Below are 13,532 nucleotides of genomic sequence, written 5' to 3'. Positions count from 1 at the left end.
GTTGTTGGTAAATAATTACGATGACGATTTAAAAAGCCCACAATTTGGGATAGCTTTAGAATAGGAGAGTTTATACGACTTTTCCACGACATATTTTCAGAGAAAGTGACACCTAAGAGTTAAAAAACAATTCACAATCTCGATTTTGGTTGAATTCAAAAATATGTCCTTGGTAAGGGTAACGAGTCTATTTTTAGGACGAAAAATCATGGCTTTTGCTTTTCTTCACTTTTATTTGTAATACGTTGTTGACTCCACGTTTGTAACCTAGACAGTGCCAAATTTGTCATATCGAATAACAGATCACTATTATCTGCAGAAAACAGTATACTCGTGTCATTATATGAATCACGTATATGTTCAAAAAATATGACTATATGAATCACGTGTATGTTCAAAAGGAAGGGGCACAATATATTACCCTGTGGTACACCAGAAAGAATAGGCTTTATAGCGGAGGAATTCTCATTGATATAAACATATTGCGTTCGATGCTCCAGATAAGATCTCATCAGCTGTAAAGCGTGCCCTCGAATTCCATAGTTATCTGATTTTGATATTAAAATTTTATGATTGAGGCAGTCAAACGCTTTGGTAAAATCTATGAAGACTTCAAGAACCATATTTTGATTTTCAAAGCATTGTAAAATAAATTTTTTTAGAACAAGTAAGGTAGATTCAGTCGACTTGTGTTTTATAAATCCATACTGTGATGCAATTATCAAGTTATATTTACTTGAAAAATTAGTAAAACACGCATGAAGAACTTTTTCGAGCGCCTTGGAAAACACTGGTAATATTGAAATTGGCCTGCAGTTTCCCATTTAATTTACATTTCCTTTTTTATGCAATACTGAAACCTTGGCAATCTGCATTCGCGTAGGAAAAGCTCCGGTGGATAAAGAGATATTAAATATGAGTTATTACAGGTGGTAACAAGTGAATAACATGCTTTACAGATCTGGATGCCATCTACATCAGTCACAGCTGCAACTATTTTTAAGCTGGAGAAACACGCTTATAACTTCTGGTTCGACGACTGGATGTAAAAATATCGAGTCACTGTTTCTTTTATCATTTAAAACCAAAGGAGTTTCGGTTTCAATGGTATTCAGAATATTTACAAAATGTTCGTTAAAAGCATTTGCCAGTGAACACCTAGTAAGTTCAGTACCATTGTGCAGAATTTTTGAGATTGAACTGAATGGGCGATTACGATAAAGATGATAATTTAGTTGCTTCCACAGGATGTCAGTGCGTACTTTTGCAGCCTTGAACAGATCAAAATGATAACGCGCTCTTGTGCGCTTTAGTTCTTTTGTTAGGACGTTGCGATAGTGTTTAAATATGTTAAGGCCCTTCTGGTCATTAGATTTCATTAATTCACCATATAAAAGTTTTTTACCTTAACTTCACAGAGAAAATCTCACGTTATTCAATGCTTTTTTGTGCGCTTGTTTGTTTTTATAGAAGTTAAAGGAAAATGTGTTTTATACAGTCCAAAAAATAACTGAATAAAAGTGTTACAAGCCCCATGATCACTTTCTTCACAAAGTACACTGCTCCAATTTGTATTTGAAACAGCGGTCTGAAAAGCGTTGAGTCAATCTAAAGTTATTGTTTGTACTATAGTCCGCTCTGTCCTGCAAGTTTTCTTCGGGATACTTTTGAGAGAAATAAACATTGGGAGGTGGTCACCCAGATCACAAGCAATGACGCCAGCTTTTATATAATCGATTGAGCAGTTCAAAATAAACAGCATAAATTAATGTTTCAGATTGGAGAGTAACCCGTGTAGGTCTATTAATTACATTTGTACAACTATTTGTACTCATTAGCGAGTCTAAACTTTTTTTAGCAACGGCTTCTGCGCTCATATCAACATTAAAGTCCCCACCGCAAATCACAGTACATTTTTCTTCATTAACAAAAACCAAAAAAGACTCGAAAATTTTAAAAATGATTCAATGTTGCCGTTTGGTGGTCGGTACACCACAGCAGAGATATTCCGGTTATTGCGTATACACATCATTTCATAGTCTTGATGGATGCAACTATAATCGCCTACTAGCTCACCAGAAACACTTTTAGTCAAAATTGCTAAGCCACCACCGTATTTCTCTTAACGATTTATGTAAAAAGAGCTATATGTAGGAAGTTGTAGTACATCAGTCTCTTCAGTGTACCAGGTTTCTGTAAGCATGATTACGTCGAAAAAAAACCAAATTGATCGAAAAGTAGCTCAAGATCTACAGCTTTGCTTTTCGCTGACCGAACATCTAAATGGAAACAGGTCATGTGTGAAATATAATCTGCACCGAAAGAGCTTACCAACTTTTGTGGTAGAACGAACGCGTCAATCGCTATAAAAACAAAAAGAACAGAGGATATTATCGTTGACCGCCCTAAGATAAGATCTTGCAAAAATGCCCCTCTTTATCGTGGGGAAAGTGAGTTTTGAAGATAACGCCGTCGTGATAGCCGTACTCAGTTTGTTTTTCTGCCACGCGGCAAGTAAACTTTCGGGTTTCTTATGCAAGAAGTAATAAAACAGAGGTTTATTGCTAGTAGTTCTTACTTAATTTTTTTCAAGATCCCCTTCGTGCTCAGTTCAAATCGTCGGTGCGCCCTCTTGGTTTCTTCACGTATGAACAACCCTCTTTATGCCAAATCAACTTCTAGCTGAGGTACTTTGCCTTTGTTCTAACATCGTGGAACAACTGCCTGTTTGACTCCGTCATGTTCTCTTGCAGATACACGTTGCTATCATCTGCTTCCGACCTCAACTTCTGCTTGTTTTGAAGCCATGCTTTCGCTCATTTCTGTTCACATAGCGCGCAATCACCATAGGCCTATTCTTCGTCTTAGTTGGAATGCGGTAGATTGCCTCCACACTATCCTTCGTTAGGGGTGGAACTTTTATCTGATCGGCAATTTTGTTAAGTTTTTCCAGCAAATTTTCATTGATAGTTCCTACAAGACCGTGCACTTCGAGATTATTTCTTCGGCCCTATTGTTCCAACTTGTTTAGCTATTCTTTTATTTGGCTAGTTTCGTCCGTTTTTCGGTCTTGTTCTAGTTGGTTCCCCTTTTCCTCAGTTCTTTGATTTCGCTGTTATGTTCTTTCATTTTTCTTAAGACTTCATCGTAGTTGTCCGACATTGCTCCACCGATTTCTCAACGTCCATTACAGTTTGTTTCATGCCAAATAACACAATCGTCCTCAGAAAGTCTGATGGGAGACACTAGATGAAGAAAGAGGAAGCTCATTAATATATATAAGAAACAGACGCGGTCTCGGATCGCTGCCCAGGGGAACACCAGATATTACGGGGAGGCTGGATGATCTGTACTGGTCAACATATAATAATAATAGGTTTATTTTTCAACAAAAGGTACAGTGTTGGTGGGGGCTTTGGAAAAACGCTGTTGATAGATGATTAACGTAGAAGTTTGGGCTAGTTGGTAAGTAGACATGATAAAAACAAATCAGCGCAAAGATAAGGACGAAGTGCAAGGAACCACAGGACACAGCGCTGCGTCCTGTGGTTCCTTCTACTTTGTCCTTATCTTTGGGCTGTTTTGTTTTTATTCTGTTGATAGAGCTTGACTAGTCCTAAACCCCCATAACTTTAGCAGCTACAAGCGGCGTGCACGAAAAAAAATAAAATACACTGAGAACACTAAACAAAAAGGGTTTGAACAGTTGGCAATGAGATATAGGAAACTAAAGAAAATAAGCAGACACTATAGCAAAAAGTCACGCATACATCGTTCAAGGCACTATAACAAAAAAATTCTGGCATACAATATTTAAGAATAGGCAAAAAAAGAGCACTGCCCCACAACATTAAAAAAAAACATAAAATTAGTATATGTTAATTGTAAAATATACAAAACACAAGCATATTTTCCTTTACAAAAAATACACAGAAAATACACAAAAAGGCACCGTTCAATCGTGGCCGATTTGCCCAGAGAGTATCATGTCCCGCTAGGTACAGTACCTACCAATAGCGTGTCAAGTTCTATGTTGTGCATATGAAGGTGGTTAAGGATGGTCGGTAGTGTGTATGCTGTGGTATAATGACCGTAATTTGTTCCAAGAAGAGGCACTTGCCAGGGTTGCAGAATGCGCGTTTAGCATAAGTGTACTTTGTGTTAGATTCGCTAAATGTTCAAGATGATGTACATGCATGTTTTTCAATCATATACTTTAGGCAAAGGCGATATCTATACAAATCAAAAATTTTCATTACACCTAGTTGAGTAAAAAGTGAATCAATTGAATTTTCGAGTGGGACTTTGCAAATACTTCTTAACATCTTTTTTTTTCAAAATTAATACTTGTACAGTTAGTAAAAGTAGTTGTACCCCATACTAGATGACCATAGTTCATATGGGAATATATTAATGAATTATATATTAACAACCTTACCTTAAGTGGAAATATATGTGTTCATTACGATATATCAAGCCAACAATGCTGGACAATTTGGATATACTGTAATTAACGTGATCGTCCCATGGCATTGTCTCTGAGAAAAAAATACCCCATGTCTTAAAAGAGACTGACTCAATTCTAGAAGAGTTTAAACATATGGTCTTGTTTATCTCAACTTGTTTATTCTTTGGGCGAAATAGAACTGCCTTAGTCTTATTTATGTTTATTTTTTAAGCGTTTTTTTTAGCCTGTCATTCGCGGTATTCATGAGATCTGAGACGGTATCACCAGTAAAAAGTAAAGTAGTGTCGTCAGCATAAAAAATAAACTTCGTTGATTGGCTGATATTTACAATGTCATTTACGTAAAGGTTGAATAAAAAAGGGCCCAAGATGCTTCCCTTGGGAACCCCTGACCGAATTGATTTTATTGCTTATGAATGGCCATTAATGTGTACGTATTGCTGACGGGAAGACAAATATGAATTTATAAGTAGTAACAATTGACCACGGAATCCATACATTTCGATTTTTTTTAAAAAGCAAATCATAATCAAGTTAGTCAAATGCTTTTGTAAAGTCAATGAATACACCGAGAGTTAGTTCTTTTTTTTATTTTCAAAGTTCTTGAGAATATATTCGTTCTGTGCAAGAAGAGCAAGTTCAGTGGACTGCTGTCTGCGGAAGCCAAATTGAAATGACCTTACTAGATTATGATTATCTGCAAATGAAGTCATTTCTAGTGGTAAATGTTTGTTTCTGGGCCGTTCGAAAACACTTGCGAAATTGCCACCGGTCTATAATTACCATCGTTATTACCTTTCTTATATAAAACCGTTACTTTTGCCAGTTGCATTCGCTTGGGGAACACGCCATTTTGCAATGAGAGGTTGAATATATGTGTCAGACAAGGGGAAATAATATCTATTACATACTTTACAGGTTTTATCTCTAAACTGTCAGCGTCACAAATTTAACTGTTTTTTAATGCACTGAAGAGAGATATTACCTCTATATCAGTAACGGGACTAAGGAACATAGATGCACAATTTTAAGAATATATAAACTGGCAAACATCTGAGTCTGGGGTGTCTCTAACTAAACTCACGAAATAATCAGTGCATACATTCGCTAATGTTTTTCCTGTCACGTCCTCAGCATCGCAGTTTGTCGTTTCTAATTGTTTCGGGGTACATGTACGATTTAGGACAGAATTTAGGTTTTTCCATATAATATCAGTTCTCTTATCACACGTCGAAAAGGAATGAACAAAATATGTTTCTTGAGCGTTTCAAAGTTCTCTGCTGAACTGGTTGCGATAATATTTGAAAATCGAATGTTTTTGTATCTCCTTTGTTTTCACAAATTTTTGATATGGTGATTTTATACAAATTGTTTCAGGTAATTCCTTTGTAACCCATGGTTTATAGATTTTCTTGGGACTTTTTTATTTATACAGAAAACAGCTTACATAGAGTTTTTGACATCGAATCAAGAACATGTTGTACGCCTTCTCTGGATCCGTTTCATGAAGGACGTCGCTCCACTCCATAGAAGAAATTTTTCGTCTAAAGTCATTCAGGCTATCTGGCGTCATATTCTGAAACTTTACTACCGTCGGTTTATTCTATATTTTATATATGTTTATCTTCACACACAAAAATATCCCTAAGCGGTCGCTTATGTCAGTTGTTACTGCGCCAGATTTAGTTTGTGATGCTGCAAAGCTGGTGATAAACAAATCAAGTAGTGTGGAAGATTCAGTAGTGATCCTAGTAGCCAAAGATATCGCATTCATACACCCCGCTTCCTTTAATTACAATATCCATCTTTCATTTATCCGAGGTTTCAAGCAGCATGTTTATATTGAAGTCGCCCCCAGGATTATATTATATTTATTTTCATTTGCAAACTAAAGAAAAGATTCTAGGTAAGCAAAAAAAGCCGAAATTTACCAGCCGGCGGACGACAACGAACTGCGATAACATTATGGCCTATCAATACAGACAGCATCTCGTAATTTTGGTGAACACAGAAATAATCAGTAATCATCTCGCAGGACATGCTCTCCCTTAGCAAGAGTGCAACGCCCCCTCCCCGAATGCGGTGCGATTTAAAGAGTACGTATTATACATATGTAACTTTAGAACATCATTAGAATAAGAAAACCATGTCTCGGTAAACATTATGATATCAAAGCCAAAGCTGAATTGATCGAAAAGAAGTCAAGTTTGTTTGCTTTATTTTGTGCCGATCGAGTATTTAAGTGAAAACATTTGAGGGAACCGTGGTACTCATTTCCCATAAAAGACTGTAGCTCCGATGGAAGAAAGTAATCGATATCTGAAGTCAAATTCGGTGCATAAATTTTTATTTTTCGACGAAAAATATGCCATATCATTCATTGTGAAGAACAGTTCTTAAAGTGAACAATAAAAACAACAACAGCGAAGGTCATCAAGCAAGTTTCTGCAAATCATCCAGAGATCTAATCACATCCACCTAATCTCTGTCCTTTTTGCGCACGAGAACGTTTCCATTTCTACACCAGACGTGCTTATAGTTTGTTTCCTTGAACCATCGTTTGCCTCCCGAAGAAGCGCTCTGTCCTGACTGGTTAGATTTTCCAAGATGTAAGCGTCATCTTTCGCTTTTTTGAGTGCGGACGATTTGTTTAGCCACTGATCTTTCGTTGTCTCGTAACGAAACGATGATTCCTGGCGTTTTATCTGGTTTGCACGGCATCCTATGAACTACCGCAACTTCGTTCATTGTAAGGTTCGGTACTTCAAGTTCTTTTGCGATTTCATTTACCTTCCCTAGCAGGTCTTCGTTGTCAGTTTTCGGGATGCCGTGGAATTCTAGCTTCAGTTCCTCTCCATTCAAGGTCGTTCACTTGTTGCTTTAGTGTCTTTATTTCTATCTCGGCGTCAGTTCTTTCCAGCCTTTCGACTCGTTTCTTCAGCTGTTTCGTTTCCTTGCTATGCTCATACTAACCACCCGAGTCCGGTTAGTTAAAAATTTAGCTATCCATAGTTTAATACAAGGATGAGTGTTTAGCTCGGAGAGCTGATACAAAAGTCGTTGGTGAGGAACACAGTCGAAGGCTTCTTAGAAATCAATAAAATGTCATCAGTAGGTTTACTTACACGAGCGGAAGTTGTGATGCAGGTCAGTAAGAAATTCGGAAAGCTGGGTCTCACAAGAGTAACCACACCCCCCTGACACTATGCTAATCATTACATATGAAATTATTTTCTGAGAGATAATTTATAGTATGAGAGTAGATGATATGTTCTATTAGTTAGCAAAGCACTCTAATTAATGATATGGGTTTGTAATTTGAAGAGCCATTTTTCTTTCCGGATTTAAAAATGCGTAACACTCTCCCAAATCTCCGTCCACGGGTAAGGTGGCTAAGACAAGAGTGTAGAAATAAAAAAAAATGAAGAGTTGGGAGGATATCTGCTTTGTTAATTTGCGAAGTTTTGGACAGATACTGGCGTCACCAGCAGCTGAGCTTCTGGAGAGTTTTTTTTTTTTTAATAATTCAAGAAACCGCTCAGGTAGAAGATGAGTTCACACTGGAATTGGACAATCTACATATCTTATCACAGGGTGACAGTAATTTTTCTAGAGTCAATACTAATAAAAAGTGGTTGTTAAAGACGGTGGCTGATTCTAGGTTAGTTAGCACTTGGTTAAGCTCAGTGCATAGTTTAGGAAGGCAGTCATTTCTCCTGGAACAATTAATTTCCCAAAATTTACTAGTATTGGATATTAATAAGTTATGAAGGTCTTGCTTGCAAAATTTATTTTTTGCTTTCCTAATAATCTATTTATCCTATATTAAACAATTAGTATATTTCTTGAAAATCAAACCGAAGGTTAGATTTTTAGTTAAAGCAAAGAGACGCATATGGAACAATTAATTGTCCAAAATTTACGAGTGCAGTCAAACGCGTTTATAACGAACAGCAGGAAGCGCTACGATCAGTTCGATATACTAAGTAGTTTGATATAGAAATAACAATTTACAACGAACTTCCACGATGCGTTTGTTGTAAGGCGAGAGCCTCTTTCTTTCTCACCTCTTGGCTTCCGCCTTGTAACACAACGCTGGAAAAAAAATTGTTTGCATGCGTGCAGAGTTTTTTTGTGTTTTTTCAGCTTATCTCTCTGTATGATTTGCTTCTCTCCGGGGGCAAATGTTTGGGATTAAAAGGTTTTTTTTGTTTTTCTTCCGTGCTTGCGTGCAGAGGGTATTTTTAAGCTTTCTCCCCTTCTGAATCCCTTTTCTTCGCTCAATTTTGTTTGCAACTTCAGCTTTCGAAATTTTCTTTCTTTCTCACTTTCTTTTTTTCTGGGGGGAGGGGCGGCGGGGGGGGGGGGGGAGGAAGGGACACTCTAAAAGACGACTGTCTTCTAGAGTGTCCCTTCCTTTGGGTAACTTGTACAAGTGACTCAGAAAATGAATTAAGTTACTGAGTTTTGACGTCATAAGTAATTTGAGTAGAGTAGAAATTATTCAAACAGAAATTAACTGAGAAAGTTACTAATTAGCGTAAAAAGTAGCGAATTACTTTTAAAGTGATCTTGAAGTTACTTTTATGTTTTTTATGGTAAAAAGAAAGTACAGAGGTTTTGATCCATTGGCGAAATTGTGCTAGCCAAATATGAATTGGCTTGTTTTTTTTTCACAGAAATGCTTTAATAGCTGATTCTGCTTCTGAGTGCCTAATTGTTTTGTACTTTCTTAATTCGCTTGGTCAATGATGTACTGCCAATCTGTCATTTCTACTTTGAGGTTTAGCACTGTCTGAGCTTGATTTCGCAGACAGTGTTTGCTCGTTTAGAGTGTTACGTAAAGTACATCTAAAAGTATTTAAAGTAAAGTACAAAGTAAATAAATTTTATGTACTTCAAGTAAAGTAGTAAGTACACCGGGTGCAATGTAATTCAAGTAAGGTATATAAATACAATATATTTCAAGGTAAAGTACAAGCACTTTCACACAATCTTTCGTGATGCCCTTTCATTATCTATACTGTGTTTTTTTAACTGGTATGTATTGCTCCAAGGGTAATCGGAGGTGCATCAGTTCCTTACGAAAATGGCAGCAGATATTGTATAAAAGTCAAGTCACCCCAGAGTAGTTGTTTTACTCTCGCTGACGAGCTATTTCACAGAATCAACTTATACGGCACTTATTTCCATCGGTCTTACAGACGCCATTACTTGACTCAGAGAAATCACCAGGTGACGTCTTGAAAAAGCGCGTTTTCACACGACAATACAACCATTTTTTGTTCTAAAATTCGGAGAATGTACATTGAAGGCGGGAGTTTCATCGGAAAATACAAGTACATGTTTAGAAAATTTACTTCAAGTAAAGTGCAATTTCTCTAAACAGTAGTGAGTTCAGTACCATGTACATGAAGTACTTCCCAACACTGCTTGTTTATTATTTGATTTATAAAAACAGTGGGGGAATTAGTAATCACTACAGGTTTCCCGAACGATCTTTGAATCTTTAAAGAACTGCATATTCTGAGTTTCGGGAGGAAAGGCAACACAAAAAGTTAATCTTGGCGTTGCCCTTTAGCACGCGATTCTTCGAGTACAGCGCAAACTACGGGAGCACCAGATGAGTTTCAGAGCAGGTGCTGCATTTTTGCGACTCCTTTGAGTGAGGATGCAGTGTGTGCACCTCCTTTAGTGGGCGAGAGTTTCTGGTCGTGGTTCACGCCAGTCGTGGTTCATGCCAAAAAAGACTGCCCCTCGTGCACCCCCGAGTTCTCGAAAACCAAAATTCTCGGCGAGCACAAATCTCGATTCGGCAGGAGAATCCTTGAGTCCCTACATATCAAATCTTCAGTCTCAAACCTGTCCAGCCATCCCTTTCTCTTTCCGATCGAGAGATTCGCTTCCTGCGGGGCGAGAGTTCCTCCAAAGACATAAAAAGTCTAAATTCGCGTATCCTCTTCTCCTTCTCTTCTCAGCGCCTTTTCCCCCTCTTTTCTTCCTTCCCCAAGAGAGCATCGCCGGCACATCTTCTCTTCCTCCTCTTCTCCGCGCCTTTCCTCGCTCCTCCCTTTCCCCAAGAGGGCACCACCCGCACTCGGGGCTGCGTGTAACTGCGACGTTCCGATTGACACACAGCAGACCCCCCTTCCGCTATGCACGCTTAGCTGCGAGCTGGCTCGCGCTAAGCGCCATCCTCCCTCTCTACCTCCCCGACACCCCCCGTCGAGCTTCACGAGGCGAAGTCGAGCCAGTAAACGTTTTGTTGAAAGTCGAAAGCCTGTCTTGTCTGTTTGTCTTAAATGTTCCTCTTTCCTTATCGTAAATTAATAACCAACACGCTCAACCATCTACAAGTGGGGACAAGCCCTCTCTTCAAATCGGTCAAGTCTTCTTGAGCTTGGGGACGCAGCGAAATTCCAGTCATTGGCGCTAATCCCTCAGTTACTCGGTCTCTTTTGCGTCGTGTCTGATCGCTACCCGTGCCTCGAAGCAGTGTTGTTGCCATAAGGGGAGAGGGGGGGAGGCTTGTAATAATATTGGGGGGTTTTCGGATTCTCCGAACCATTCCTCCTCCCTTCCTACCACATGCTTCCCCTTCTTTGCAAATATCACCTGATCTTTCAACATCTTATCTTTTTTGTGCAGGAATGTATGTTGACAAGCAAAACAACCACTAAAATTCGGAAATAATTTGTAACTTCAGTAGAATTTACCCAAAAATTATTTAAAGTAAACTACTAATTACCGAAATAAAAATATTCTTGAAAGTTACTAAACTACTCAGAAAAGTAGTTTAACTACAGTAACTTGAGAAGAGTAGTAGAACTACGTACAAGTATGGTTGAGAGCCTTCCCGGAGGGAAAAGTTCGATATGGCCAATATGCTGTTCTTGATAAAAATTAGATGTTACATGCATTTTTATTTAACTTTTCCGTTAGTTCAATATTGACAATAATTCGCTGTACGTGGGTTCGTTATAAACGGATTTCACTGTATTGGATATAATCAGTTATGAAGATCTTGCTTGTAAAATTTATTTTTTGCTTTCCTCATGCTGCATTTAAATTATTTTAAACAATTTTTTTTTTTTGAAAATCAAACCGAAGATTAGACTTTTAGCTCTAGCAAAGAGACGTATATTTTTAGTATTCGATTTTCTAAATATTTTCATAAACCGGGGTTGATCAGCATTCACCTTTAAAACAGTCTGAGGTACAAAGTCTGACATCAATTTTTATCTATAACTAATTAAACTCGACAGTTCTTTTAAGTTTAACTCGTATTTCGAATAAAACAGCTTGAGAAACTGATAAAAGGAGGTTTTATTAACTTTGTTACAAGCATTAAAAATTTTAGAGATCATATTTTTACTTATTATTGGAAGGGACATTTCAACCAGGACTATGTTGTGATCGCCTATTTTATCAAGATTACGAATCGATCTGACATTGTCAACACTCGTGGTAAAAACAAGATCCAAAAATAATTTATTCGTGTAGGTCTTGAACTATTTAGGATAGGCCGCATCTATTCATTGCGTAAATAAATATCGAGACTTTTTCTGGAGCCACACATGACGCTTCTTTCGAATCAATTGACGGATAATTAAAATCACCGCTATTATTTCGAATCAACAAACCGATATTTAAAATTACCGCCAAGAAATGTGCTTCATGCAAGTATGCACCTTTTCAACAAAAGCACTGCCACGGCCAGGAGGGCGGTAACAGGCGCCAACAATGACAAATAATGAAGAATGTCCCAAGCGTGCCCATCAAATGCATTAATAGTTTTGTCGCTGGCCATGGGGGGGGGGGGGGGGAGGAGGGGGGGGGGGAGAACACCACCACGGCTATGCGCACAATCTTTACGAAACCAAGGAAATGACTGAAGTGTACTTCGCCATCGCTTATTTTAGGGTGAAGCCATATTTCGGTTGCAAAGCATTTTGGCGCCTGAATCATTTCATAACTGATAAGGCAAGATCTTGCTTAGACAAAAGACTACAGAAGTTTGCGGCAAGTCCCCAGAGGTCAACACGAACATTTCTGCGGGTTTTCCTAGATTTTTCATATCATGTTTGAATCCTCGGCTTGAAAATTCTTAAGCCAAATAACATCATTGGTTTAGTACAGTATATGTACTGCTTTCCGCATTATAATGCTTTTTCATACACGAGTTTCGCTTTAACGTTTTCTGCCCTCAACTGCGCGCTAAACTCCCATAATTTGTTACTGTGGTGGCAAACCCTAGAAGTAAGGTCTTCGGAGATGTACACTCTCAGAGCGTGTAAACGTTTCAGTTTGTGGTAATTATTTAACACGTTTTATCTCCTGCGGTAGTCCAGGAACCGAACCACGATAGGTCGCGCTGACTCACCACGTCTGCAGCCAACGCAATGTGCGCGTTCAATCTCTCCAGCTTCTACGCCAAGGTTTCGTTTTATAAATTATTTTACGCAGTTAGCTATTTCGTCCCATATTTCATTTTGTTTTGGGGGAACGCCCTTAAATAGAAAGTTGCCCCTTCTCATTCTGTTGTTAATGTCGTCGATTCTCGAGTTTAAGGCAAATATTTTATCGCGCGAGTAGCCAATATCTTCGAGAACGTCATTCATAGTAGATTCAACAACCGCAAGCCATTCTTTAATGCCATTAATTTTCCATTTATTTTTCTAGAATTGTCACCTATTGCTTGAGTTTGTCGATTCCTGTACTGATATTGCTAAGTTTATCGCGGGTTTGTTTTTGGTATTTGGCATTCGTTGACTCGAGGGTTTTACAGGTATACCCAGTTTTTTCATACTAGTAGGGCCAGGATTATGTTCGATATCCCAAGAAAGCAATACTAATGCGTCGAGGAAAAGAAGGCAGCTATCTTGAGATACCAAAAGTAAACAAGCGAATGCAGAAAGAGCAAGGTTGAAAAAAAAAAAAAGGGTTAGCAAGCGCTTTTTGAGGATGGGACACGGCACTTCTAAGAGCAATGTGTTATTGGAACGTTTGCATTCATTATTTTTCAAATAACTGGCTTGTTTTATGAAGCGTGTTAGTGTCGGCAG

At 38.2% G+C, this 13,532-nt stretch overlaps 1 protein-coding gene across 1 annotated transcript in view; it reads left to right on the top strand.

Moving 5' to 3' along the window:
• Positions 1 to 13,532, top strand: part of LOC8037471 — a 229,565-nt gene that overhangs the window by 184,870 nt on the left and 31,163 nt on the right. The window lies entirely within an intron of this gene.

The sequence above is a fragment of the Ixodes scapularis genome, unplaced genomic scaffold (genome assembly GCF_016920785.2).
Source record: "Ixodes scapularis isolate PalLabHiFi unplaced genomic scaffold, ASM1692078v2 PGA_scaffold11__112_contigs__length_91849675, whole genome shotgun sequence".
In the NCBI taxonomy this organism is placed as follows: domain Eukaryota; kingdom Metazoa; phylum Arthropoda; class Arachnida; order Ixodida; family Ixodidae; genus Ixodes; species Ixodes scapularis.
Note: the sequence above shows the minus strand (reverse complement) of the source record. Positions and strands in the feature narration are given on the sequence as shown.